Below are 27530 nucleotides of genomic sequence, written 5' to 3' on the forward strand. Positions count from 1 at the left end.
TTATGCTGACCTGGTAAGAAGCCAGGTGTCCCAGGCAGCCCCTATGAGAGAGGAAGGATGGTTCAATTAGTTCGGGCACTAGCCTACACCTTGGAAGATGCTGATGCAATTCCTTGCTCTGCCACAGACTTGTGTGATCTTGAGCACGTCACTTGACCTTTCTGTGCTTCAGTTTCTGTCTGTAACATGGGGATAATAGCACACACTACCTCTCAGTGGTGGTGTGAGGCTAAATACATTAAAGATTGTGAAGCACTCAGATTCTACAGTGTTGGGGCCATATAAGTACCTTGAATAGGTAGAAGTAAACACATCAGAAGTATCCTGGTAGATCTTTGAATTTTAAGAACGCTTACAGCACACAATATCCCTAAAACTCTTTTCATGAACACAGACCATGTCTCAAGCAAGGTTGTGAAAAACTTGGATTTTTTCCTCTTGGGAGTGTGGAGAGAAACTCAACCCAACTGTAAAAAGCAACAAAGAATCCTGTGGCACTTTAAAGACTAACAGATCTATTGTAGCCTAAGCTTTCATGGGTGAATGCCCACTTCTCTGACGAAATTGTAATGAATGCTATAAATCAAAATAAATGGATTAGCAACAAACTTAATTTTTTTTACAAACAATCTTTCTTCAAAAACTTGAGCCAAAAAGTTAATCACAGCACTTCATAATATATTACAGGATGTGACATATTACTCCCAAAATCTAAAGCAGAGAATTGCAGTTTGGTAAACAATTTCATTTTCTGTACAAGAGATTTCAAAGACAGACTGATAGCTAGTCATTGCTTTGGAGATGTTTCAATCATTAAACCCCATCCAACCACATGTCTAGACTGTTCTAAACAAGATATCAGATTTACACTAGATAATCATAGGATAATACCAACTCGATGTCAGATTTTATTGTATGTAAGATGGTGGTTGTTAGGGCAGCCTTGGTTAAATACATTTCCTGTTTTTATTTTGGGAGTACAAAACTAGAGTTTGAATCCCTCAGTAGGGGGTTCTTATGTATGGGATATTTTGCTAATAGTGCTATGTTGACGTGTCTGCTGTAGCTCATATTATTAGTGTCTTACTTTTGTAATCAGCGTGAAAGTGTTCGTTTTTTAAATCTAAAACACTATTTAGACTCCATGTACCTGAAGTGTAAGTGTATTTTTTGGACAGTTATTTTCTAGAAATCCAAACCCACCCATGGATAGATTTTGCTAATTTTTTTTTTTTAATTAACGATGTTACAGTATGTTCAGTGGGGAGTAGATTGTGGCCCAGCTGCCCTGGTGGCTCCTCCTGGGTAACAGTGCAGAAGGAGAAGCAGTCTTCATACAACTGCTACATCCTCACCTAACACATCTGGCTGGGAGGGGATATGGAACAGAGATAGCCCTGGCTCAGCCTCTCAGTGTGCCCAGAAGCATAGCAGCATTGCCTTTTTCAGGGAGCATACACTGCACTGCACTATACCTGGTGCAGTTTATTTCCCCTCAAAGCAGGGGGGAAACCGTGAGGGAGACTGACTCCTTCACTCCCAATTTCTTTCCCCAAGCTGCTTCGTAGGCAGCACAACAATGCACTGCCCATTTCATTGGGCAGATAATGGCACAGCTTAGTCCCAGGTTAGCAGAAGTATTTATGGATGTTGGGACATTACTGTAACAGAAAATTAAAACAAAATGATGTAATGAGAGAAAATCAGGACTAAACAAGACAACCACTCTGAAAACAGAACGTATGTGTGGTTATATGTGGGTGGGCACCCTGTGCTTCATTCTGTTGTTGATATAGTTCCATTACATTTTCTTAGTAAGTTATAATTATTCTTAAACTTTAAAACATTTCACTGTAATCCTGTCTGTGAAAAATTTTGGGGAAAGTGAGTACCAGTTAGTTTTATATAACAAGTGATTAATAAAAAAAAAATCCTGTTTTTTGCTTTATTTTTTTGATATCTCCTACATGAATAAAAACAATCTGAATGTGGGGAAAAGTTCTAAAAGCAACTATGAAACTGCAGGTTTTAAATAAAGATGACTTCATTTGTAAAGGATTTTACAATTTTCTAGATTATGCACAATTGTAAAACAACGAGTTTATCCCATGTTAAATGCTAACTATTGTTTTGATCTTTAAAGAAGCATCCACTGCACACAGTCAGCTCTATCAGAATTCATGATTACCTGAAGCATGTGGTTGAGTGGTCTGATTGGATTCTAGTTGTAATAACCAACGGGGGTCTTGGAAAATTCCAGGACAGTTGTCTCAAATTGTACCTGTTTTCACTATTCTCTGTTCTAAGACAGCTGTTGGGGTCTGATTTCTCATCAGGTAATCAAGTACAAGATTAAATCACTAGAAACAATGGAAGAGTTGCAAAAGGAATTACTCAGTCTTCTATTTCTCTGTAACCTTTAGTTCACAGTGAAATGTTACATGGTAACCTTGTTGATTCAAAAAACACCATCAGTCAATAACCTATTAATTTGACAGTAACTCTGGCAGTCTGCTTGCCTGTCCCCAGTTTTCATCAGGTCTAAAGAGAAATAGGACTTGAGTGCTATTGTTGAGTACGCATGAATACCTGAATGCCCTTTGAAAAGCAATATATACTGTAGTGATAAGTATTTCTGAAACTTTTTTTAAATAGTTGTATTTCATATTCTTTTTCAGCATGTAATATACTATCCACAGATATTCAAATATATATTATGCCCTTTAACTATACCATTTTTATCTTTAAATGAAGAAAAAGTCAGTATTGTTTCTCTTACATTTATTTATGTTTTAAAATTGCAATGCTTGTGACACTGCAGGTTTTTCAGTATTTCTTATAGCTATTTATTGAGGCTTTATGTTGGATACTCTTGACCATTACATAGATGATTAAACTCAAATGACCAGAGAATGAATTATGTGAATTAAGCATTTCTATAATGAGGTAATTTAATTATTTGTTGCTGAAATGTGATGGGATAGGCCAGCTGATTGATAGCTAATTTAAACTATCATTAATGAAAGGTCCTAAACATATTGTGTTTATTTGCCAGACATAATTATATATTTTTTTCATGTATGCATGGAAATGTTCCTCTGGAATAAAAGGTACTTTTGTAGAAAAGCAAATTATGAAGGAGAACTATACTAAGTGTATTGGTTCAGTTAGTTTTTTTCTTTTTTTAAATAATGACTACATGGCATATTCATATACAAAAACATCAGGGATGGATCCTTTATGGCTTCAGAATAAAAATAGAACACATTAAAAATTAATGTTTTTGTACACCATTTTAAAAGACAGGAGGGTTGATGCTGCGAGGCTATTCACTCGTGATGAAACAGTATTACATGATCGCACAATTTTATATATATTAAAATGGTTATAACTTGAATTGATTGGCTAGATTCTGCCTAACTGTGATAAAATGGAAAGTTCAGACTCAGTGCAACCAGTACTCTTAAAAAATACCTTTTTATAATTGAGTCTTCTGGAACAGATTTAAACCATATGGTTTAGTGGGATTTGCAAATGCATAAAATAAACTCAGATTAGCATTGAGCATCATAAGTGGTGAGGCTGAGGTACAGTTATGCATATCTGAAGTATCCATGTCTTTAAGTGACCACATAGCCAATGAGAGTATCAAAATGTTGATACCAATGTATAATTTACTTTTCACCAATTCTTGAAAATCATCTGGCTGGTCACTTGCAGAAAGATTGTGTTCTACTTGCCATCAGTGCTAAAAATTATGTACAAGGTTTGTGGACGAAACGCAGCATATTAGAGAATGTTGGGGCAGGGGGTGGTGGTGGTGGTGGGGGAATGCAGAGATGAAGAGGGGATATGTGCTCCATCCCCTGTAGGGACAGGAATGCAACTCCCGCTGGCACACCCAGCAGCTTGGGTAAACCTGGTTACTGATTCTGGTTTAGGACTTGCTATCCTCGCATTTTAACTTGCGAGCTAAGAGATGGTAGTTGAATATGTCAAGAGTTGCAGTATAAGATATTGTCTCTATTCTTTAAATTGCCTTAATCCTTTAAATGCCCAAACAGGATAATTTGTGCTGATGATTTGTGCTGTATTGCTTGAGTGGGGCTATGGTGCACGAGGCTGCACTATTCATGCTTTCTGGAAGGTTCAAACCGAACTACTCTGCAGGCAGCTACATCCCAGGGCTGAACTGATAAAAGAATCACAGTTACTGGTAAATTACCTTTCTTTCTTAAAACTAGCTGAAATACAAAACTATAACAGTTTGTACCAATGAATGAGGTCACAGCATTCCTACTTGATTATGGAAATAGCTCGGCACAAAGAGAAATCAGTTGGCAGATTTTGGACAGCACAGATGTTAATTATAGTGTAGGCAACTTACAGGGCCGGTCCTAAACCAAATGGCACCACAGGCGAGGAGTGTCTTTGGTGCTTCCCTCAGTCCAGTTGTTAAACTTTTGAATACCTTATTTTTTATTGCACTTGTAGCCCATTTCATGACTTTGATGCATGATTTATCTGTGTCATATAAGAAGATAAAATTTGCGCACTAGGATCTGTAAATCTGTGTTTATTCATGCCATATATTAAAAAAATTGTTTCCTCTAAGCTTATAGAAACTTTTTAATTTTAAGAATAACTGAAGTGGACTAACATCAAGAAATTGAACTGTGCACCAACATTGGGTGGACCAGTATTAAATAGTGTTACAGTAGGTGACAGCCTTGGAATGTTAACCCTAGTCCTTCAGTTCAAAAGGTCGCTTTTCTCGCCTTTGCCATCATGCACAGCATCAGAGAGATCCAAAAACTGGCCAGTATTAATGAGAACAAAAGTCTATGTTCTGCAGTCCTAGAAAGTCATCAAACATTGTGTGTTAAGCATGGCAAAAGAAGTAACAGTATTTTTTATATTGTTGCGTAGATAGGGGTTTAGTAGATATCTCTGATGTCTTATTAAATATGTCCTTTATTAGTCATTACTTACACTCTTCAAGTTTTAAAACACAAGTACATTTTCACAATTGCACAATAAAACAAAGTTCACAATATCTCAGCTGGGCTTTCACTTAACTTCATACTTACATCTCACTACTGTCTAATCACACCCTGCCTACTATATACCCACAAGGGTATGGCTGACAACATTCTAGGAAGTTCGAGGAAAATGTAGTTCTCAGAGTCCACGAGATTCTACTGAGGTCCAGAACATTCTAGGAGGTTAGTGAAAAATGAATCCACATACAGAATACCTGAAACATTTTACTTCAAACATTCTATTTTCCCTTTTGCTGCTAACAACCAAAACAGCACCCGAAGCCCACGCCCTAAGTGGTCCCCTGGGTCGCCTGCCTCTAAATCTGGCCCTGGCACTTGTAGCAAGGGAAACTGAACCGGAGATTTCATTGTCTCAACAGGCAGCAGTTGGTACTGAGAGAGTGGGAGCTTCATTGGAGCATCCTGACTTTCCTGACCTTTTAATTCCGAAATGGAATGTATCAGGACTGGACATTTTTTTGCCTTCAGCAAAACCAAGAAGGTCAAAAGGTCCTAACATTTTTCTTCAGACTTCGGCAACTATGTTCCCTGATAAGGCCTAGAAGTATATGACTTCCCTTCATTACTGCTATTTGCCTGAGTGGCACAAAAAAAGTCACAAGGAATGATCCCTGATGCTTTTAGCACTAGTGCTAGCTTGCTGGCCAGAACTATCTTATCTGGTAGAAATATCAGCCCGTTCTTTGTTTATTGTTAAGAAAAAACTCTTGCAGTAGACCTCCTTGTGCAAGTGGTCATACTAACCTTGGAGATTGAAAGCTGGAGGCTAATTTATGGCTGCTCAGAATTTTTTATTGATGTTCAACTTAAATGAAATATCTATTTCTAAAGCATATCAATGCAGGCAGCCTTTTTTATTTTGGCTATATGCATAGGGCATGATTCTCATTTACACGTAAGGCCCTGTACACTAAATTATTCCCACTTAAGGCCTATTTATAGTGGCAAAACACAGGCAAATCAGGCCCTTAGAGTTTTAAGACAGTGATTGGTTTCAATATTCTTAAAACTTTATTGCAAAAAAATTTGAGTTTGATAGGTGCATTAGATAATTTACATTGGTTGGAAAGGGAATCTTACTCATGGTAGCATCTCTCACTTGTATTGCCAGATTTCTTAATGAAGTTCTCTACTTAAAATTGAAGCAAGTAGCCAAAGGGAATCTGAATTATGTAAGTCTTATCAGAACTGCTCTTTGAACCTCTGGAGGAGCTATCACTTAGTTCTCATCCATTAAAGTAGCATTTAAAATGCAGTAGCTTTGACATGAAGAATCAAGAGGTATGTTAGCTTAAGAACTAATATTGTAGTTTTCCCCCTGACAATCTGATCATATATACAGGCTACAGCTGCAAAGATTAAATTGATTTTTCTTTGGCATCCCTTTATTGCAATTCTCTCTTTTTGCCTAAATCTATGACTCCTTAAGGAAATTCACATATTTTATTTTGGTAGTAGAACAGAGTTAGATTTCAGCAGCTCACGTAAACAGGCATAATTTGGCATTGATGTTCATTATTTCCAAGTGGGTAAAATTAGATGCTAGGGTGCCTTATCAGAAAGAAAGGAAGGCTCTATCATTATTTATGCGTATTCTGCAAGGTCTGGTCGTCATTGTGGTGAGAGGGAAACTAGATTATGTGTGGGGAAATGTAAAGCTACCACATGGATTCCATTTAATTCCTCCTGCGAGCTATAGTGTCTTCCTCAGAGTTCTGTTTGTCTCTCTTTTTCTCCCCCTGCCTCCCCCATACTTCTTTTCTCTCTTGCTTGAGTGAAGTTCACCCTGTGGAGTCCATCTCTAGGCCTGTGTACCACTTAAGTCCTATTTAGAGGCTTAGAGTAGCTTATTTCAGCAGGTTTTTCTAATTTATCCTAGGTGTAAAGTAGCCATTATGTAGGGTGAGGCAGCTTATAAGGAATGGGTAATTTTTTAATCATCTCTTTAACATCCACAAGTCTAAAAGACCCTAATAGCTTTATAATTGTCTTTCTTTCCTTGGACCTCTAACACACAGGTCAAGTAGGTACTGATGCTCCCCATGCAGTACCATCAGTCTGATAAGATTTCAAAGAGTTTAAGTTACCGCAGAATTTAGTCTATTGTGTCAAATTCATTCTTGGCGTAGTTTCAGTGGAGTTATGCAAGAGATGAATTTGGTCCATAATTCTGTTTTATAAATATATATTTAGGGGCTGTGATGGCGTGTTGGTGCAAAGCAAGGTCCAGTCCATCACTCAAAAAGTGTGGTAGACTTCTGGAACATGCTGTAATATTTTGCAGAATTTTGCAAGGACTACTTTATTGCAGGCATCGATTTAATATTTCTCTTTTTGACGTGTAAATCCACATGGTAACTTTTTTTAAGCTCTGAAAGATTTATTTTATTTAAAAAAATATCCAATATATATTGCAAATTTTTCTGTAGGCATAAAATATAAAGCCTCAAATAAGATGTGCATTCCTTTCTCAAGCAGAATTAGTCTAAACTGATGATTTAGAGTAAGTCCTTGAAGCAGCTTTGGAAACTTTCAAAGCTTTGTTTCTTGAGTGCCTGTTTGAGCTCTCACACTTTTTGAAACAAAGGGGCAGCTCAGTGGAGTCATGTTATAGTCCAACTCATGGAATGGAATGGAATGGAGAATCAGGCCCAAAGCTTTGAAATTTTCTTGAGTGTCTGGGAGTACTCCAGGTAACCATTTTGGACTCACGCATTTTAGGCTTGTTTCTCTCTGTTAGCTTTTAAATACTTAACAGATTTGTTTCAATCTAGGAAAATGTTCTTAACAATTTTAAGAAAAATGTGGAAGGGCCCAAGATGATGGCAGCAGTCTATGTATAGATATGTATGTATTAATAGTTTTCTGCTTTTGTAAGTGACTTTTTAAAATGTACATTTAGTATAATGCTCTGCAAAAGTGCTAATATGTGGAAGGGGTGCTAAGATGTCAGAAATTCTATAATGAGATATAAAAATAATGAAGACATACTGGCTGGAATAGTCCTCTATTTCTAGTAATACTAATAGTAATATTCTTGCATAAATTCTCTGCAACAAGACATTATAATCCAGATCTTGAATCTTTTATTTTTTTCCTTTTCCAGTGATTATTTCCTCTTAGTGTCTGAGTGCTTCTGTCTGTCTTGTTCTTCTGTGGCTGTGTGTTGTGTGCCATGAATGCTTCAGAACAAATATTTTATTCTGTATTTGATTATAAATGCCGAGCAGTAAATCTGAATACAATAGTTTGTAGTATACAAAAAAAGCTTTCATCTTAATGGTCTATATTTTTCCAATTATGATTTCACTGGAAAAAACAGATCTGCAGACACAGAAATAAATGTTAAATGATACTGTGATCAATTTGGAAGACTTTTTTTTTCTTTTTTTTTTGAGGGATAGGATTGAGCAAATAGTAAACTGAATTACCTTTTACCTCTAGAAAGATAGTTATGTTAGGTCAAATTGAATTAAATTAAAGAACACTGTGGGTCCCCTCCCACCGCAATCTGGAATTCACTCAGATAAACTGTGTAATTTTTGTAACAGGACTTCAGTGATTTTTATTTTAAATCAGCAAATTCAGTAGCTAATTTCTTTGTCTTTTTTGTATAAAGTTTAGGCATCATCTGATATGCCAGCCAAAGAAAATGCCTTAGATATACAATAGAGCATAATCTGTATTTTTCACAACCCAGATTCTGCAGATAGATAAAATATTACATGTCATATGGCCCATTTAATCTGATATTTCAGAAAATGAAAATCTAATAATTTAACGTATTAAAGGTTTGAGAGAGGTTAGGATTTCTTCTGATTTCTAAGTTCGAATAATTGTATAATTATCATACTAATTTGTGCTTTCTGTCCATAAAATGTGTTCATGTGATTCACTGGATTATCATCTACTGCAGGGATCGGCAACCTTTTAGAAGTGCTGTGCCGAGTCTTCATTTATTCACTCTAATTTAAGGTTTTGTGTGCCAGGAATACATTTTAACGTTTTTAGAAGGTCTCTTTCTAGAAGTCTATAATCTATAACTAAACCATTGTTGTATGTAAAGTAAATAAAGTTTTTAAAATGTATAAGAAGCTTCATTTAAAATTAAATTAAAATGCAGAGCCCCCCGGACCGGTGGCCAGGACCCGGGCAGTGTGAGTGCCACTGAAAATGAGCTCGCGTGCCGCCAATTGTCTACCCTGATCCACAATTTAGTTAATGGATTTCCTATTCATTTCACTCCTGTTAGATTCCCAAACATTACAAAATTTGTGTTTTGAAGTAATTGCAATCAAATAATAGCACCTTCAGCAGTTTATAAATATAATCTGAACTATCTAAGCAGTGTCTTCATTTTCTCCTACTCATTTTAATATTTTGTAACAATAGCATCACTCTGTTTGTACTTCTGTGATTTTGACATTACAGCAAATGTCTAATATTCCATATTCTCCTGATTGATTACTCTATTTTGGAGAGAGAGAAAAATACAATATACTGTCCAAAAATTACTTGCCGCTTTTTTCTGCCTGTGATGAGATGCATGTACCCTATCCCCAGCAATCGGAGGACAGGATAAATAAGCTTACTTAAGGGTATGTCTACACTAGCAGAGTTTTTTCGTCGAGAGCTTTGTTGCTGATTTAAAAAAAAAAGATGCTTAAAGAAAACAGCTATTGTGTGTTCACATTGTCTTCCATTGGCGGCATAGCATGTTCACACTTGCAGCACTTGCATCGCCAGTGAGAGCAGTGCTCTGTGGGTAGCTATCACACAGTGTAGCTCTCCCCCTTCTGCAGCTAGGTTTTGTGGGAGGCAGATGGGATCATGGCGCATCATGGGTCTGGCCTCAATGCCCCATGATCCACTGCTTTCTGTCCCAGCATTTCATGTGCTTCCATCTTCAGTTTGTGTCATTTTTCAATGTCCCTTCTTTTCTGCTTTTCTTGCCACATCTGTCTGCAGGAATGGATTGTTCTCTACTGCTCTGCTTGCTCTCAGTAGCACATCGCAAGTTGCAGTGGAGTTATTCTGGAAGTTACAAAGGCAACGGCAGTCACAGTTGCCTGACATAGAGTTCAAGATGGAAAGCAGTAACATTAGATTGCTTTTGGCATTCACAGAGGAGCTGAACACAGTGGAATGTAGCTTTTGGGCTTGGGAACCTCGCACAGAGTGGTGGGATCGCATCATTATGAAAGTCTGGGATAATGAGCAGTAGCAACTGTGTGCTAAGCTTGCCCTGCAGTGCAAGGACACCTGAATGAGAGCTACCCTCTCGGTGGAGAAGCATGTGACAATCACAGTGTGGAAGCTGGCGACTCCAGGCTGCCACCAGTTGGTCGCAAACCAGTTTGGAGTGGGGAAGTAGACTGTTGGGGCTGTGTTAATGCAAGCATGCAAGGCCATTAATCGTATCCTGCTGCGAAAGACCGTGACTCTTGGCAACGTGTGTGATGTTATGGATGGCTTTGCAGAAATGGGTTTCCCTAACTGTGGAGGGGCAATAGATGGCATGTATATTCCAATTCTTGCACCGGACCACCTTGCGACTGAGTACATCAATCAGAAGGGGTACTTCTATGTGGTTTTGCAGGTGCTTGTAGATCACCATGGGCATTTCACTGACATTTACATGGGGTCGTCCGAAAAGCTGCATGACACACACATCTTTAGGAACACTGGCTTGTACAGAAAGCTGCAAGCACGGATTTTCTTTCCAGACCAGAAGATCACCATAAGGGAAGTTGAAATGCCCAGAGTGATTTTGGGAGACCCAGTGTACCCCTTAATCCTATGGCTTATGAAGCCGTACACAGGAAACTTAGATAGCAGTAAGGAGCGGTTCAGCAACAGGCTAAGTAGGTGCAGAATGACAGCTGAATGTGCGTTTGGCTGATTAAAGGTGCACTGGGGGTGGCTATATGGCGGGTTAAACCTGAATGAGGAAAATATACCCATGGTTATAGCCGTGTGTGGTATGCTGCATAATATTTTTGAAGGGAAGGGTGAACAGTTTACTCAGGGGTGGACTGCCGAAGAACAACGCCTGGCTGCTGATTTTGAGCATGAAAGGAGACTCAAAGAGCTTGGCTTGTTTAGCCTAACCAAAAGAAGGCTGAGGGGAGATATGATTGTTCTCTATAAATATATCAGAGGGATAAATACCAGGGAGGGAGAGGAATTATTTAAGCTCAGTACCAGTGTGGACACAAGAACAAATGGATATAAACTGGCCATCAGAAGTTTAGACTTGAAACTAGATGAAGGTTTCTAACCATCAGAGGAGTGAAGTTCTGGAACAGCCTTCCAAGGGGAGCAGTGGAGACAAAAGACATATCTGGCTTCAAGACTAAGCTTGATAAGTTTATGGAAGGGATGGTATGATGAGAGAGCCTAATTTTGGCAATTAATTCATCTTTGACTATTAGTGGTAAATATGCCTAGAGGCCTGCAATGGGACACTAGATAGGGTGGGATCTGAGTTACTACAGAGAATTCTTTCTTGGGTGTCTGGCTAGTGAGTCTTGCGCATATGCTCAGGGTTTAGCTGATTGCCGTATTTGGGGTTGGGAAGGAATTTTCCTACAGGGCAGATTGGCAGAGGCCCTGGAAGTTTTTTGCCTTCCTCTGCAGCGTGGGGCACGGATCACTTGCTGGAGAATTCTCTGCGCCTCAGAGTCATTAAATCACAAGTTGAGGACTTCAGTAGCTCAGACATAGGTCAGGGGTTTGTTACAGGAGTGGGTGGGTGAGATTCTGTGGCCTGCTTTGTGCAGGAGGTCAGACTAGATCATAATTGTCCCTTCTGACCTTAAAGTCTATGAGTCTGAGTCTAAGTGGCAGAGCCAGGAGTAGAGCTCAGGTCTCCTGTGTCCTACTCGTTGCTGACGTCAGCCTCAGACTTGTTCTCCTAAATGCTCATTAGGCTGGCATTTACAAGATTGCCAGGTTTTAAGAGTAAAAAGTCTGAGAGAGATTTCACACTGATCAGTAAAATGTTTGGTTATTCAACTCACTTCCTGTGTATGTGTAGCAAAAAGGCTTAAATAATTAAGCTCATTTTATAATTTATATATATCTGGAGTATGTTTTTCTGTCCAAGTCAAGATGGAGAAAAAGGTACAGCATATGTATTGTCATCTGCGTAAGATGTTCTATCCTTTAAATATGATTTAGAATGTATTTTCTAAGTCACTGGTTGGGTGAAAGATAATTGTTACTATACAATCTGTAATTATAGAGTTGTTGGATTTAATCTTTCATCAGAGCAGCTGAAAAGTCTGCCTAGATACTGCCTATTTTGGGACCAGATATTACCGTTTTAACTCCCAGAATGCTGTTTGCCTTGCCACTTCTCCAAATGAGGATATGGTACTGTGACACTCTGTGAATCAATTCACTTGTTGATCCTGAGTAAACAAAGCTGCCAGAATCCTCCCCAGCACCCATAATAATAATAATACTTAGCTCTTGTACTGCACTTTTTCATTTGCAAGTAGTTTACAAAGATGGATAAATATCCTTATCCCAATTTTTGCAGATGGAAAAACTGGAGTTTAAGGTTGTGACTTGCTCAGGGGTTATACATTGTCATCAGTCACAAAGCTGAGTATAGAATCTTATTTTTAGTACCGGATTCTGTCTACTGTACCAGGCTGCTACACAAATGACAGAAGAGCCAGTTTCAGAGCTGTGTTTAATGGCATGGCAAACTGTCTTGTTGGCTAATCAACAAGCCAACCAAATTGTTTCTTACTAATTTTTATTCTATTTCTTTTTCTTATTTTGTTAATTATATATCTCTTGATCATTTTAACCAGTTACATCTCTTTACAGAGGAAACCAGATTACATCTTTTTGTCTAGTGGAGGAAGTTCTTAAATTAATACAGTAAGAGGAACTGGCTAAACTTTTGTAAAAGACTTGATTTGTTAAGTGGAGCATGCCCTATTATTCCATGTCTGTCTGAATGGTATGTTTTGGCAGCTGATTCGGATCCATGATTAAATTGTGAAACTTTGAATTACAGCATTTGACAATAATCTCCTTTCTCTAATTTCCATGACTAATTGAGAAACATTCAGCTGCCTGGGGGACAGAAATCAGATTAGCTGGCTCCATATATTTTGCAAAGGAATACAGGAATTATTTTTGAGAAATCTCTGGATTTATACCCGATAAAGTCTTTTGAATTGTTAAGCAGAATATTGATCTGTTTTTATAAATGTTACGTTTTCCTATTGCTCCGCCTCCTTTACTTCTCTCACGTCTTCTGTTTGGCAACATTTCTTTCAGGCAGGATGTGCTTAATGTTGGCTGAGGTCATGTAGAAACAGGGAAATGTTTATTGGCTCCATAGGTTGTTATGAATACAATTCATAAAGTCCAATTTGTAAACCTAGAATACCTACATTCAGAGAGAAAAGCAGTGTTTGTCTGTCTCATGGAACTTGTAGTACTCAATATGTGTTTGCACACTTCAAATATTAGGAGCTAATCTTGTGCCCTGGAGATACCCACAGAGCTAGGTGGAAGATGGCTTCTCCTCAGAACTCTCTGGCCACAGATCCTGCCTGAGGACTGTGGTAGCTCTTGCATTTGCCATAGGCTTCATCTGAGTTAGGAGACGGGACTAGCCAGTAGATTCACACAGTGGCCTTACTCCTTCTCTTTGCCAGATTGGCATTTGAGGAGTTTGCATTCTTTGCCTAAATTCCCGAAATCATACTCCCCAAACCTGTGCAGTGACATAGTGTGGTTATGCTTCAACCATAGCCTTCTGTACTATCATGGAGAAGCAGCATTCACAGGTTCTGGAAATGCATTCCAGTTTGTGGAGAGGGCAGATTTAGTTGTTTTTGTAAAGAAGATTTAATGTGGTTGGAAACTGAATAAAAGCTTAATCTTATTAAAATAACTGACTGGAGCCTTAAGGTATGTTTAACAGAAGACATTGTTTCTCAAATTACTGCTCTCAACGAATAAACTTAGTAGAGTTGTGCATGACAAATGTCACTTTTTGTGAATCTGTCCTAATAATAATAATGACAAAATCTGCATTGCCTGATGGCCCCTTTACACTGCTCTTCTGGTCCAAAAGGCACCATAAGGCCTGAGGTTAAGCCCTTTGTACCATTGGATTCATGGTAGTTGACAAGCGAAAGGTTAAAAAAAATTCCTTAAAACAATGTTCAGTATTTTTCTGTAACGCACTGCACAGAATATCTCTATGCCACACAACGCCATCATCCATTTTATGTATATTCTTTACTATCAGGCAGTTGACTAGACATGTTAAGAAACTACAGTGAATTGATAGATTAGAACCATTGCGGTGTGCAGTACCTTCAGAATACTGTATTTATTTTGCTGTTCTCCTTTACCCATTCAAATGTTCTGGTATAGTACCTTTTTGCTGGATGGTAGAGACAGATATAGCCTAATCTGCGAGTGGGATTTTGAGTCTATCTACCATGATAGGGTTCTGCCTCCAGATTAGCTACAGTAGTGAAGTTGTCGTTAGACTGCGGACCCTGAGGGGCACATAAGACAGTCTGTGAGTTCTCTGATTAGTAATGTTATACCTTTTATTAGCAAAACAAACAGAATTACAAATGTCATAATATAGCACAGGAGATAGAGCCAGTGCAGAATATCCAGCACTTGTATTTCTCACGTCATCCCTTACAGGGAGCATGAAGTAGGTAAGATGATCCCTAACTGTCTAAGGGTATTGTTCTGTGAAGGCCCAATGGAAGTCTTTTTCTATTGACTTCAGTGGGAGTTGGATTGGGCACTGAGTCCTCGGTTCATTCTGACTCCAGCAGGTGGAACACTTACCAACATGCTTCTCAAATTCCAGATTTATTCTGGAGGTTTTGTCATATCTTGTTGCATGTTGGCTGGTTAGGATGCTGAGGTGTGGCTACCAAGACAATATACAGTAGGGATAGCAAATAAAGAAGACTTCCTCTACACAATCACTGCTTAGTTGCCAAAGGTAAAGCATCTTTGGTTCAGCTGCTTCCACAGCTGTGCCTGTAGTAGTAGATACCAGCAGCCTGTGAGTTTCCACTCTGGCGTGATAAGACCCACTATGAAGGACCCATCGTGGCTGAGGCCTTTAAGCACTCTAGGTCTGCCTCATGGGTAAGCAAGGAAACATAGTGACTAATGAGTACCTCTAGTCAGTTAATTACTCTGGTGAGGTGGAGACTGGAGTTCTATGCTCAGAGAAGGTATCTACTTTAGAATCTGTGAACCCAGTTTTACAACCTGATAAGAGTTCTTGTAGGGAGCAAGACATCCTGAATTCTCTCCAGGCCATTTTGGTTAAGGTTTGAGTGCCAGCTCACTAAAGTGTATATTGTAATCAGGTTTCTTGCAGTTAGGTACAGTCTGTCATTTTTCTTTTAAGACATCACTGGATCTTGTGGTACATTTTCTAAAGGCAGTCATCAAATTGAAACCGGTGGTCAAGTTACTAATTCCTCCCTCCTGAATCAGGATTTGAATGCTCTTCCATCATTCAAAACTCCTTATAAAAATTTTCAATAAAGATCCTGACTTTTATAATAATTTAAAGAATTTTATTCCTGGGGCAATCTGTTTGCCCAGAATGATCGAGTAATTGCAGGCTCTATCTTGTATATAAGATTTCACCTGGACAAAGAAATCTTAAGAATGTTCTATGGATCCTGGAGGTTTCCATGGAAAACCATAGATATGTCTACTGATTCAGGTCTATAATTCTCAAAAGCAGTGTTATACTGCTTTGCCATCTATGATTTAATAGTTTAATCCAGTATATTTGGTTTAGAAGAGTCCTAGAACTGAGGGGACCTTTGCAATCTATATCTTTAATGGTGTTATGTATCTGAATTTTTTGGACATCTTGATCAGTCTTATCTACTGCAACACAGTGAATCTATAGAATTACTGAGTTTAGCTCTAGCATATCTATTTTGTTAAAGTTAATTGTTATTTTATGCAAATGTTTTTGCAATTTATAATGCTAATACCGTAATTATTTCCTGAATTAAAACAGGTAAAGTTGAAAGCAGATTGCAAGCTCACATCACTTGACACCAAAATAAAAGCTTATGTCTGATCAGCTAGCTGTGAGGCAGATGTTTTTTGGATATACAATGACATCTCACAGCAATCAGGATTAAGAAGTGTTTTTGCAGACCCTCAAATGCCACGGAAGCCGTTGACTGCATTGCATGCAGTAACTGCTGACAGCTGTGATTGGAACACGGAGGTTGTTGCTATTCCAGTCGTGCACAACAAGACATTTGTTGAGAGCATATAACTTTATTTTTTTAAACTCTACTAGCCCTCAAGAGTTTGATAAAACTGTTGAAAGAGTGGCAGAGACTTGATTGAGGTCCTGTTTTAATAGGCTACTTTATTAATATTTTTAATAATTATAGTACTTGAAATGTAAATCTTTAAAACCCTATAATATCTAAATACAAAAAAACCTATGCCTTTACAATGATAAATTGAAATTTTAATAGCAAGAAAGAAAAGAAATTGAGAATTAAAGTTCTCACTTCAGCTTTGTGTCTGCCCCTTGTATGTATGCCTTACATTCAGGGCTCTGTATGCTCTGTTGCAATTTAAGGAATGCACCCGTCACTCATCCCTGGCTGCAAAATTCAGTTCCTGAATCTAAGCTTTAATTTGTAGAAAAATACATTTCTAGTTCTAATGGATGAGAGAGAACCATGAAAATGTGAGCTGAATGTAAATCAGTGTGTTGTCTTTCTGGCTACCGATAGCCTGAAACTATAGCTCTGAGGGATCATCTGGGCCAGTCATCTCAGTGAGTTAACCCTGTATCCTAAATGCCCTGGTACCCTGTGGAACCTGGATCTAAATTCTGCAGCTGAGTGTCTTGATTTATGGCATTCTAATGTCTTTACACTTTAATGTTGAAGGTTTTTAAAATATTTAAATATGAAATAGATAATACAGTCAGTAGAGCAGCCCATTTGATTTATCTTGATATAAAATACAGTTTAGCTACTGTTTCAGTATTCTGTAAGCTGCTGTTTCTTTGTGTGAATGACGTATAACTGCATCACAGACGTCGGGTAAGTTGGAGTTTTGGCAGTGGGTAGGGGGAAGAGAGGGCTTTTGGCACTTGAAGAGGCATGTGATGTTTGTGGCTATGCAACAAGCACAGTAACTGAATGTGTCTGCTAAGGAAATAATCCCTTGGGATGTTACAGTAATGTAAATAATAGAAAGCAAGAATAACATTTTTATATAGAATTATTTCTCCATAGTTGCTGAAGGGGAACTAGTGAGTGTGCCAGTTACTTTAAATAAATTATTCTTTTGATAACAGTATGCATGAAATTGTAGTTGAGAGATAGTATCTCCACTGGGAAGAAAACAATGGTTTAGAAGAAATGCTGAAGATGGAAATCCATCTCTATGCTTCCTCATATTTTGAACAATGAGAATTTAACCTAACGTACCTAAGCATAAGAAATAATGCACCTTTTTTGGGGCATCTTTACTATGGTTAATTACAACAGGCGTTCTGCTTTTATATTGGCTGTAAGGAGGCTTGTTGAAAGGTTAAAAGTTTAAGAAATGTACAAGAGTTTTAACTTCATGTAAGTTCTATGTGCCAGATTCTTAGGTTTAAATGGAGATGTACTGATTTACACCAGCTGATGATATGCATACCGCATGTATACTGTTGTTCTGCTCAGATACTATGGTGATGGGTGCCAAAAACACCCAGTAGATGTAAATATATTAAAATGTTTTCTTATGCAAATAAACTTAGATAAGTTTTATAATGTAACAAGACTGTGAAAATAATTTTTGCTTTGTATATAATTGTTGCCTGAAACAGACCTTTAATATATCCTACTCAATTTCTATCACAGTCATAGCTGCAATTTTGAAACTTCTTTATTGCAAACTTTATCATTTTTAAAGGCCACAAGAAGATACAGTAACCCTGAAAAATGATTAAAATGGCTTTATTTTAGACAGTACTCTGTTATTAATCAACAGAAGGGATACAGACTGGGAAATTTAATTTTTTTATGGATTCTTGCTTTATGAAAGTTTTACATACAAAAAGAAAAAATTATAAAGGATAAGAGTGGTGTGTGGTAGAAGAAAGATTTTTCTTTTTAAACAGTGATCACAGATTAGTTATACAAAACTTTTTGAAGGATTTTTTGTGTGTGAAAGACTGGATTTGTATGTGTAGCAATTGTTACGCACTTGGATGTGACTTGGCAAGCATAGCAAAACCTGCTGTCATATTAACATCACTCTGTTTTGGAGTCACTGGGTAGTGACTACATAATTAAGGTTGCAAGACTCTTCCATTTTGAATGTTAATTTTGACCCACTTCTGCCTTCCTCAAACATACCTCCCCTCCAGTGTCCTTTCTGTGCTTATGTATAAATGTCAGGAAAGAATCTACTTTTGCCTTCCAAATTTGTAGCAGATCAACTGTGTTGTTTTTGAATATTAGTGTAGTGAAAATTTAACATGTTTCTGGGATGAGAGCCTCATATCCGTTCTGGTCCCATTATGCCCAGTAAAAGGGCTGGAGCAGCTTGAAGGAGCCCTAAAATCCCTGTATCCAGGTGGAGCAGGGTATCCCCAGTGCAGGAAGTGAGACACCCCATCAGGGTGCTTTCCAAGGACCTTCCTCTCTTCCCAACCCCCACACTTAAGTGCTGAGGTAGGGTGCATGCTGAGTCAGGGATAGGTCAGCATCACAATGTGCTGAGATTGTGTTGAGGGCAACATCACAGTGGGCAGTGAGATTGTGGGCAGTGCCGTGGCCCATAGGGTAGCCCTAAGAAGGCTGCCACAATTTTAGCCAGGCCCCCCGGGCTCTCTAAAGTACACTGTGTACCCCTCCAGCCTCCAGAGGAGCTCAGCATCAGGAGGCATAAAATCACCATAGCCCCCTGCCCCATGAGCTGCAAGTTCTGTGCTGTGCCTTAAAGATAATCTCACCCTTGATTTTCTACTTCTAATGTATCTAGTTCTCAGTGAGAACCAGTGCTTATTGACAGCTTAACAAAATTTAGCTTATATTAAAAGTTATTAAAGTTGTCATTGCTTACTGTTTTGCTGTGCATTGGTGACTAATGCAGATGTCTCAATATGCACAGGATCTGTTAGACTGCAATATCCTGCATGGATTGTAGTGGACTGAGGTAAGGTGCTCTGTTTTAGGAAAAGAGCCCGTTGTTAGGATTGAGATCCCTTTGTGCTGTGTACTTTACAAATTCACAAGAAAACATGGGCCATGCCCTGAAGAGTTCACAAACTAAATTCTCTCTTCCAAACCAGTGGGTTCCTGGACCTACATAAATGAGGTTGATTGATGAAGTTGTATCAGAACTTTATCCATCTTCTTGGAACATATATCTTTCCCTTCATTGACCGTTTTAATTATTAGTCCTCTCTAAAGTTTAAAGATAGTTCAGCACTACTTTTGAGAGACTTTATCATACTACTACACATGCACAGAGAAAAACTGAAAAAAAATCAATATAACATATATAATATAATATGCTTGATAATATAATTTCTCTGTACATTGTGTATTTGTGAGGCGGAGTGCTACATGCTGCATCTGGTAATTTGAACAGGCACCTAACTCGCAGTTGTGAATTCCAATAGATAGCTGGGCACCTAAATGTTAGGCATTGCTACACCTAAGTCCCCCTTGTGAATTTATCCTCAAGTGGCAGTGTTTTAACTGGCGACAAGGGATGAGTGGAAGCAGGACATGGATGGGGCAATGGGCAGCTGTGAATCCTCCTTGAGAGGGAAAAATGCACTAAAGATCACTTAAGTCTATTCCAGACTTTAGTATCTGTGGGGTAGCTCTGTAGCCTCAACCTGCCCTGGTAGGAAAGTGTTTTCTTTGACCTTGCCCTGACTCCAGGTATTTCCCAACAATTAGCCCATCAACTCTCACTGGACATTGGAGGTGACATATTTAGTCCTTAATGAGTGTCACTATGTAACTGCTTTTCAGTGGAGCACCAATTGCAAGTCTGTGCTCATTTGGAACATGGTAATAGATCACCCGAATTTGGGGCTTTTTCAATGATAGCTATGTGATTTGTTTCAGGTGTGGGCTTGAAAGAGATACAGAAAGAGAAAACAAATATACTTTAAAGCCTCTAAGCAACATTATGGCTTAACAGATAAAGGTAACTTAATTATGTGAGGTTCATATATACAGTGTTTAAGTGCCACAGGCATGTTGTCTATGCAACTAATAATCACAAGTCAACAAGTTTTTTCTTAATTTTTATTTATACATTTTAAAAATGGTTAAAAATACAAAAAATTACTTAAGCTGCAAGTTCTTGGGTAACCCAGGGCCAGGAGTCACCTTGTTATATCCCTGCCTCTAGCCAGAAGGAGACTTGCTTGTGCTGAACTGGGGGTCACTTTCTTCACATCACCAGCCTGCTAGCCACCCAGCCACTCTCCTGTGGGCTATGCAAGCCCATATTTTGCCTTGCTGATTAACAATAAGTGGACCCCGGTCCCTGAGCCCCTTTGAACTGTTCTCCTGTAGTGCCCAGCCCCTTATCTACTGAACACTCACAGAAATACCAGGGAACAGAGTACACACCATGTTGTTTGTTTCAACTCAGGATCAGCTCTTTGTATAATACCACAGCACCAAGATATATTTAGAGTGAAAAACAGTAAGTTTATCATCAAAGACTCAAGAGAAAATGAGAGGGGACAATGGGAACAGAAGTGTTACTTAGAAAATAAAATCATAACATGATTTCTAGAGACTAAATTTAACAGGTTAACCTTCTATCTAAACATATTTATCTCACCCCAAATGTCCTTTGCAGCACTTCAACCAAGCCTGGTTGAGATCCTGTTTGCGTGAATGTCATCGCATTGCCTGAGTAATGGGGAATGGTGCTGGGGAATGGGGAATCTTTCTTGCCTTCTCCTTATATCCCCCAAAGTTCATTGTTTGTACCCAGAGTCAGGATAATTCTCTGTACCTTATTCTCTGGTGTGTTTACTCTCTTCCCCTTCCCCCCAGATTGAGTTCATATGTAAATAAGACTTCCTTTGTGTTGGCTTACAATGCCTAATTTATTGGCTGATGGAGAGACAGGTGAATTAAACATATTTTGTTTGACAGAACACCTGTTTGTCACCTCTTCCTTGTTACAAACTTTAGGAATACATTTTCACTCAATTTACATATGTAACTCCTTATATAGTATCTGTACAGACATATCACAACTATATTAATGCCCAGTGTGACTTTGATTTCATTTAAGCCCTCACATGATATTATTTGATGAACTGGCGTGTACATAGAAGGATCAGGATATTCTTGTAGCTCCCTTGCAGTTGGCATTGAGGATCACACACTCCCTGATTAATAATGCATCAAAATACTAGCACCAAATAGTGGTAAACAGTAAATAGAAGATAATCTTACTGAGAGGAAATCTTACTGAGAGGAAATACAGCTAGAAGACACAGTGCTTAAGTGCTTTTCTGATTTTTGGCCTAAGTTTGTACGTGTAGGTGAGTGCCATAACCATTGGGCTATAGAGTTATCACCACTCTCTGTCTGGCCCAAGGAATACTTAAGTATTTAATGCAAAGTGGAACAATTTCAATGGGAGAGCTAGAGAGAGACTTGATCCAGAATATGCAATAGTCTTGTGATTAGGGCACTCACCTGGGAGGCGGTAGACCTGGAATGGGGCACCCCTATTATCATCTTTTGTGCAGGTTAGGCATACTCAGAGCATGCCTCTTAGATTGGGCTCTGCAGGTGAAATAGTGGGAGGGTGCCTAGTTAAGGGCTTAGGCATGAGTTATGTGTCAAGCAGATTGGTGGAGTCAGGAATTAGGTGGTTTTGGACATGCCCAGCCACTGAAATGTTGGTGCTTTGAGAACTTTATTGGTTGAAACTTGGGAGCCTACAGGGTTAGACAGCAGCTGAGTAGGGGGATTGTGAATGCCAGTGGTGCTTAAATGTTGGACTTGGCCTCCTGAAAGGTCAGTTAAACACCTAAGTCCCACTTGTGAATCAAGTCCTTAGAGTGGTACTGTTGTCTGGTAGTAATGTTATAGTGTTGTACATCACTGTTCCAGTTGTTTAACTGCAAACAGTGTCATGAAGTCATGCAGCCTGTCACAAAAACTGTCAGAATATGTCCAAACTATGGGTTACCAGCCTTAGTCAGCAGTGATAAAACAGTTTGGATGTAAAACACTTTAGCTTCCAGCTGTCATATTTTTAAACTGATGACTTAATCTTGCATGTTCAGTGTGTGTTATCTTGATTAACTTTGTGGCATTTCACAAAATCTACTGTGTTTTATATTAGTGAGCTAATTTTTCTTCTTACCTTCAGAAAGGGCAAGGTAAGATGATTTACAACTTGCTTTAAACATTTATTGTAACTATCCCATATGATTGGAATAGTTAATGAATACTAGCTAATAAAGGAAACTATGAACTAATTATCTTGTGTCACTAAGTAATTTTTGTTTGAGCTTTGAAATGTACATAAAGACTATGGAGCAGATTGTGTCATTAAGACTCAGGCATAAGTGAGGGCAGTGTTGAGCAGTTTCTGTCCAGGGACAGCTCCAGGAGGCTTTCCGCATGCATCACAGAGTCTCAGTATGCTGCCTCCTTCTGTTCCTCAGCACTGAGAAGATGCATATATACTGCACCACCCCTTAGGAAAGATAGTGAGTACTATCTGCATAGCTAGTCAGCTCTATGGCTGGTGTATGGGGAGAGCTGTCCCTCCACTGGTTCCCTGTTCCTTTTCATGGTGCTATTATTTCACATTTTCTCTCCCATGCCAGCTGTCAGCCTGCCTGGGGCTCACAGCTGGAGCCCACCCCCACCCCAGGGCAGAAAGCCACAGCTCTCAACCCTATGCAGGGGCTCACAACTGGAGCCTCCCGCTCTGGGGCTGACAGCCAGAGCTGGAGACTAAATGTGAAATTATAGCAGCTATGAAACTGACAGAAAGTCAATCTCACTGCTGGTACATTTCCTGATGTGAAATTTAGCCCAAGGCCGGGTTCACAGCTTTGGGCTGTCAGCCCGGGGGGTGGGAGGGGCTCCTGCTGCGCGACCCACACTGGGGCTGACAGCCAGGAGCCTCGCTGCAATCTTCTGAAGAGGGATCAGGGTTGGGGGGGCAAAGAGAGCCCAGATAGCAGCGGGGCTGTGGCTATCTCCCTGACCTCCACCTCACTGGAAGGTGGCAGGCAGGGCTCCAGGCTAGTATTGGGGGTGATAGCCACCAGGTGATGTCAGTAACACAGTGTCTACACAGACACTACGTCGCCCTAATTACATTGACCTAAGCTCTATGCCTCTTGCAGAGGTGGAGTTATTACGTCAAGGTAGTGGGCAACTTACCGGTGGAAGCACCATTCTAGTGTAGACACTTACATAGTTAGGTCTATGTACGCTGCCTGTAGTGTAGACCAGGCCAAAGCTGCAATTGTGCCAGGCTGCTATGTGGAAATTGCAAACATGGGGGAGAATTCTTGGACCTTCTACTGCGTACAGCCATGCCAGGGCCAGACATAATGTAACCTTAGAGAAACACCAACATAAATTTTTGGGTAACGTATGCAGGGTGGATTTGATTTAAATCACTTAGTCAGGAAGAGTCGATTTAATCATGGATTTCTGTATAAAAGTGCATTCTAGTTGGTTGTTATAACCTTAATACATGTTCCTCACAATTCAGAGATAGATGTAGGTTTCATTTTTAGAAGGTACACATTATACATTTATTTTGAAAATTTTTAGATTAGTTTTACAGCTATATCAGAAAATGAATGATTGGCTGGTTGGTTATTTCATTTACTAAAGGTAATTGAATCAGATATTTATGAAGTTATTGGAAGATGCGCTATCTCCAATTCAGCAAGTTAATCATTAATATTTGGAAGATTTTCTTTCCATACTGTATTTGGAGGAGAACATCACCAGACAGACATTTAAACTGTTTTATTTAACTGAAACAATGTTATGTATTCTGGATTTTTTTCTTCAACAGCAAATTTATAATATTTTAACAAAATAAGCATTTTAATTTTTGAATTTAATTAAACATTCAAGTTTTTTAAAATCAGACTTGTTTTTGTTAAAATTGTTAACTAAAATAGTTAAATGAAATATTAAAAAAATTAAATCAACTATGTGAGCCAAGTCAACATGAGAAACTTAAAATATTGGCTTCTGCAGCTAACATAGTCATCTTCACCTTCGTTTTCCTGTTTGTTTATAATCTGGAAAAGAAAAACAAGCTTTCCTGCCTTTTCAGGTCCCAAGCGATTTCTCAATTTGGAATAAATTAGTCCAAAGGAAGAAAATATTCTTTTTACACCCACAGTAGAAGCTACTGCTGTTAAAAATGAGATTATCACTTCAACAGTCTCTGAATGCAAGTGCTTAAGTGACTTCCACCAGTTCATTGGTGTGACTTCCTTTAAAACATCATCAGCAAACAAATATTTCTTGAATGGTTCACCCTTAGCTCTGTAGTTTATTATAGTTGGCATTATGGAGGGATGATTGCTGGATGTCTGTGTCATAGTCAACTCCTCTTCTTCAGCAGTTAAGGTTTGACCCTGGTACCGAGTATTGAGAATATTTGCAAGACAATGAACTGGAGATAGTGCTTGTCCCATTCATTTTTTAATGCTTGTAATTTATCTCTGTCATTGCATAAGATCATTTTTAAGATCTCATTCAGTTCCTTCCAAATTCCAACAGTGTCAGCCATAAAACAGCTATTTCCCTGCATTTTGTTCAAAGCTACAGAAATAGGCTTCAGGGTACTCAGCGTGTGTTCAACATTTCACTTAAGCCCAATGTTGAAAACTTTGGCTATGACAGTGCCATCTATTTTTTTTTCACAATTTTGTTCACAAACTGTCATCAGATTAGGCCAGTTCTTGATATAGTGCTGAAAACAGTCCACTCCTGAGTTCCATCGCACGTCTTGTGGGAGAGTTAGCTTGGTTCCTCCCACTTTTTTCAGAGCAGCTGCTGCAAAGTGGTTGTTATGGAAGTACTTTGCAATTTCAACCATATTAGCATTTATTTCTGGAACACTGAAGTCTTTGGCTAGGAGGTGCATAAAAAAGCACTGCAACCATATGTTGTTGGTTTGAGACTCTCTTCCAAATACTTACTTCGCATCTTGGATACATTTGCAGCATTGTCTGTGACCAAGCTGCGTACTAGACATTTGAATTTTTTTCACAGTTTGTTATAGCTTCTATTGCTACTTCTTGTAAGTATTCTGCTGTGTGTGCATTTTCTGATGTATCAATTGTTTCTGTCAGGAAGACATTCCTGTCCTCTGTTGTTGCACAGGCACGTACAACAGGATCATTGGAAATTGCTCCACCCATCAAGACTCAGATTAACAATTTTACTCTCTAGACCTTTTGCACCCTACTCAATTTCTCTTTCATACACTTTATCCAGCAAATTGCCCGCAACATCTGCTCTGTTTGGTGGACTGTATCCTGTTCTTAATGACGGAACCATGTTAATGAAGTGAAGTGTGGGTACTTAATCATACGGAAAGGAGAGTTTGTTGCATAAACAAACCAGGCAATTTTTTCATCAATTACCTCTTTTTGTAATTGGCTAGTTCTTATCACAAACTTATCTATGGTTGTTTCTGGATGATGGCTTTTTTTTTTCTTTTTGCTACAGGTGACATACATGATGTGACTGAAACACTATCGTTGACAGATAACTCTGAAACTATAGAAAATGATGGTGATCTTGAAGGTGGATAGTCTTTAGAATGCTGCATGTTGAGGATGGATTCTCTTAAACAAAATAAATCAATGCAGTTATTTAATTATTGCCATACTGCTCATTTAGTATTACTCATTGCATTCACTGATGCTCAGTACTATTTTAAAGGTGAAATTGTAAAAGGAAGATCTGCCAATTTCAGCTATTAATTTTTTATCACAACTGCATCTAAAATGAGAGTACCATACAGTAACAGCTATATTTTTTGCTCAAATATGAGAATTCAAGAATAGTCCAAAAGGAAGTCAGAAAGTCCTTCAGAAAGAAGTATGAAATAAAAAAGTTTACCAACCTGAAGATGCTGCATGTTCAGACATGTTCCTTTCATCATCTTCCATGCAGCTTCCTCCTGAGAAGGAACACTTCTCATGATGTTGTTTCATTTGGGCAACCAAGCCTTGCATTTCTTTGTTGCACTGTTTGCATTTTGCACGCATGCCTGTCTTACCCACAGGTTGAGAAACTTCATTAAAATATTTCCAAACTGGGTCTCTTTTACAGCCTGCTGCCATTATAGGTTTTCCATTCTAGTGAGAGAATGGTATGGTAGATCTCAAATCAATGAAGGCTACATGCAGAAAGACCTCAAGACTTCTGGAATATGCTGCTCAAACACTTTCACTTTTGTTTCCACTTCCTGTCCCTTCCTTCTCACATTTATCTCCAGACTTCTTCTCCTTGTCCAGATCTATTCCACCCCCTCCAATCTTCTATTTGTTGAACTTTTTGAAACTTTGCACTTTTAGAGAGAGGTAAGGGATTGACTCTGTGTACACAAATTTGCAGCGGGACAATAGGGTTGAGGTCTGTTATTTCTCAACTCTATATATTTAATTATTTATTTATTTAAAATATTTCTGCAGGTAACAAGCATGTTATCTCTGGAGACACAAATCCATAGTTTGAGAACTGCAAAACTAAGCATCTCTGATGGTTTCTTCTAGACTGAGCACTAAATCCCATTGGGTAGATGGAAAGATTAACCTAAATAATCTATACAGAACCCCCTGGAACTCAATAAATTGGTTCCCTAATCCATGAACTGTTGGAACTCATTTGCAAAACTTTTCTTAAACATTACATGAATATATTGTCTTATACTATAGAATTAGAATTTATAATCCCTATTCCATGATGAGATATCTTTTGAGCTATAATGTGTATGAATTAAAGCTATATTTGGCTAGGTTTTCTCCTCAAAAGCATTTTATCAGAAAAATCCGATTTAAAAATGGAAATTGCATTATGTGTACTGGAGGTGCAATGATTAGTTCTTGTATGTCTTCACACATCTCTAGTCACTTTAGTCTTGAAGACTTAGGTGTTCATTAGAATACAGTAGTGTTGGAATACATTGAGATTGTATTCTTATGGGAGGTAGTCTCTATTCTGTTTCCTTCCTGTTTACAACCTGTAGAAGAGGATAGAAAAATGAGATGTGTGCATTAGCTGAATGCAATAACAATACTTCCAGAAGATCATAAACTTTTATCACATTTCAGCCAATGTTCCTTTTAATAACAGTACTTTATTTTGTTCTGTACACTGTCAAAGGGCTGCATAAATACTAATAGGCACATTA

The 27530-nt window shown here is 38.5% G+C and overlaps 1 protein-coding gene across 1 annotated transcript in view; it reads left to right on the forward strand.

Annotated features, from left to right (window-relative positions):
- Window positions 1-27530, forward strand: part of INPP4B (inositol polyphosphate-4-phosphatase type II B) — a 514637-nt gene that overhangs the window by 106671 nt on the left and 380436 nt on the right. The gene's annotated exons all lie outside the window — the stretch shown is intronic.

This window comes from Gopherus evgoodei, chromosome 5, assembly GCF_007399415.2.
Source record: "Gopherus evgoodei ecotype Sinaloan lineage chromosome 5, rGopEvg1_v1.p, whole genome shotgun sequence".
NCBI classification, from domain to species: Eukaryota; Metazoa; Chordata; order Testudines; family Testudinidae; genus Gopherus; species Gopherus evgoodei.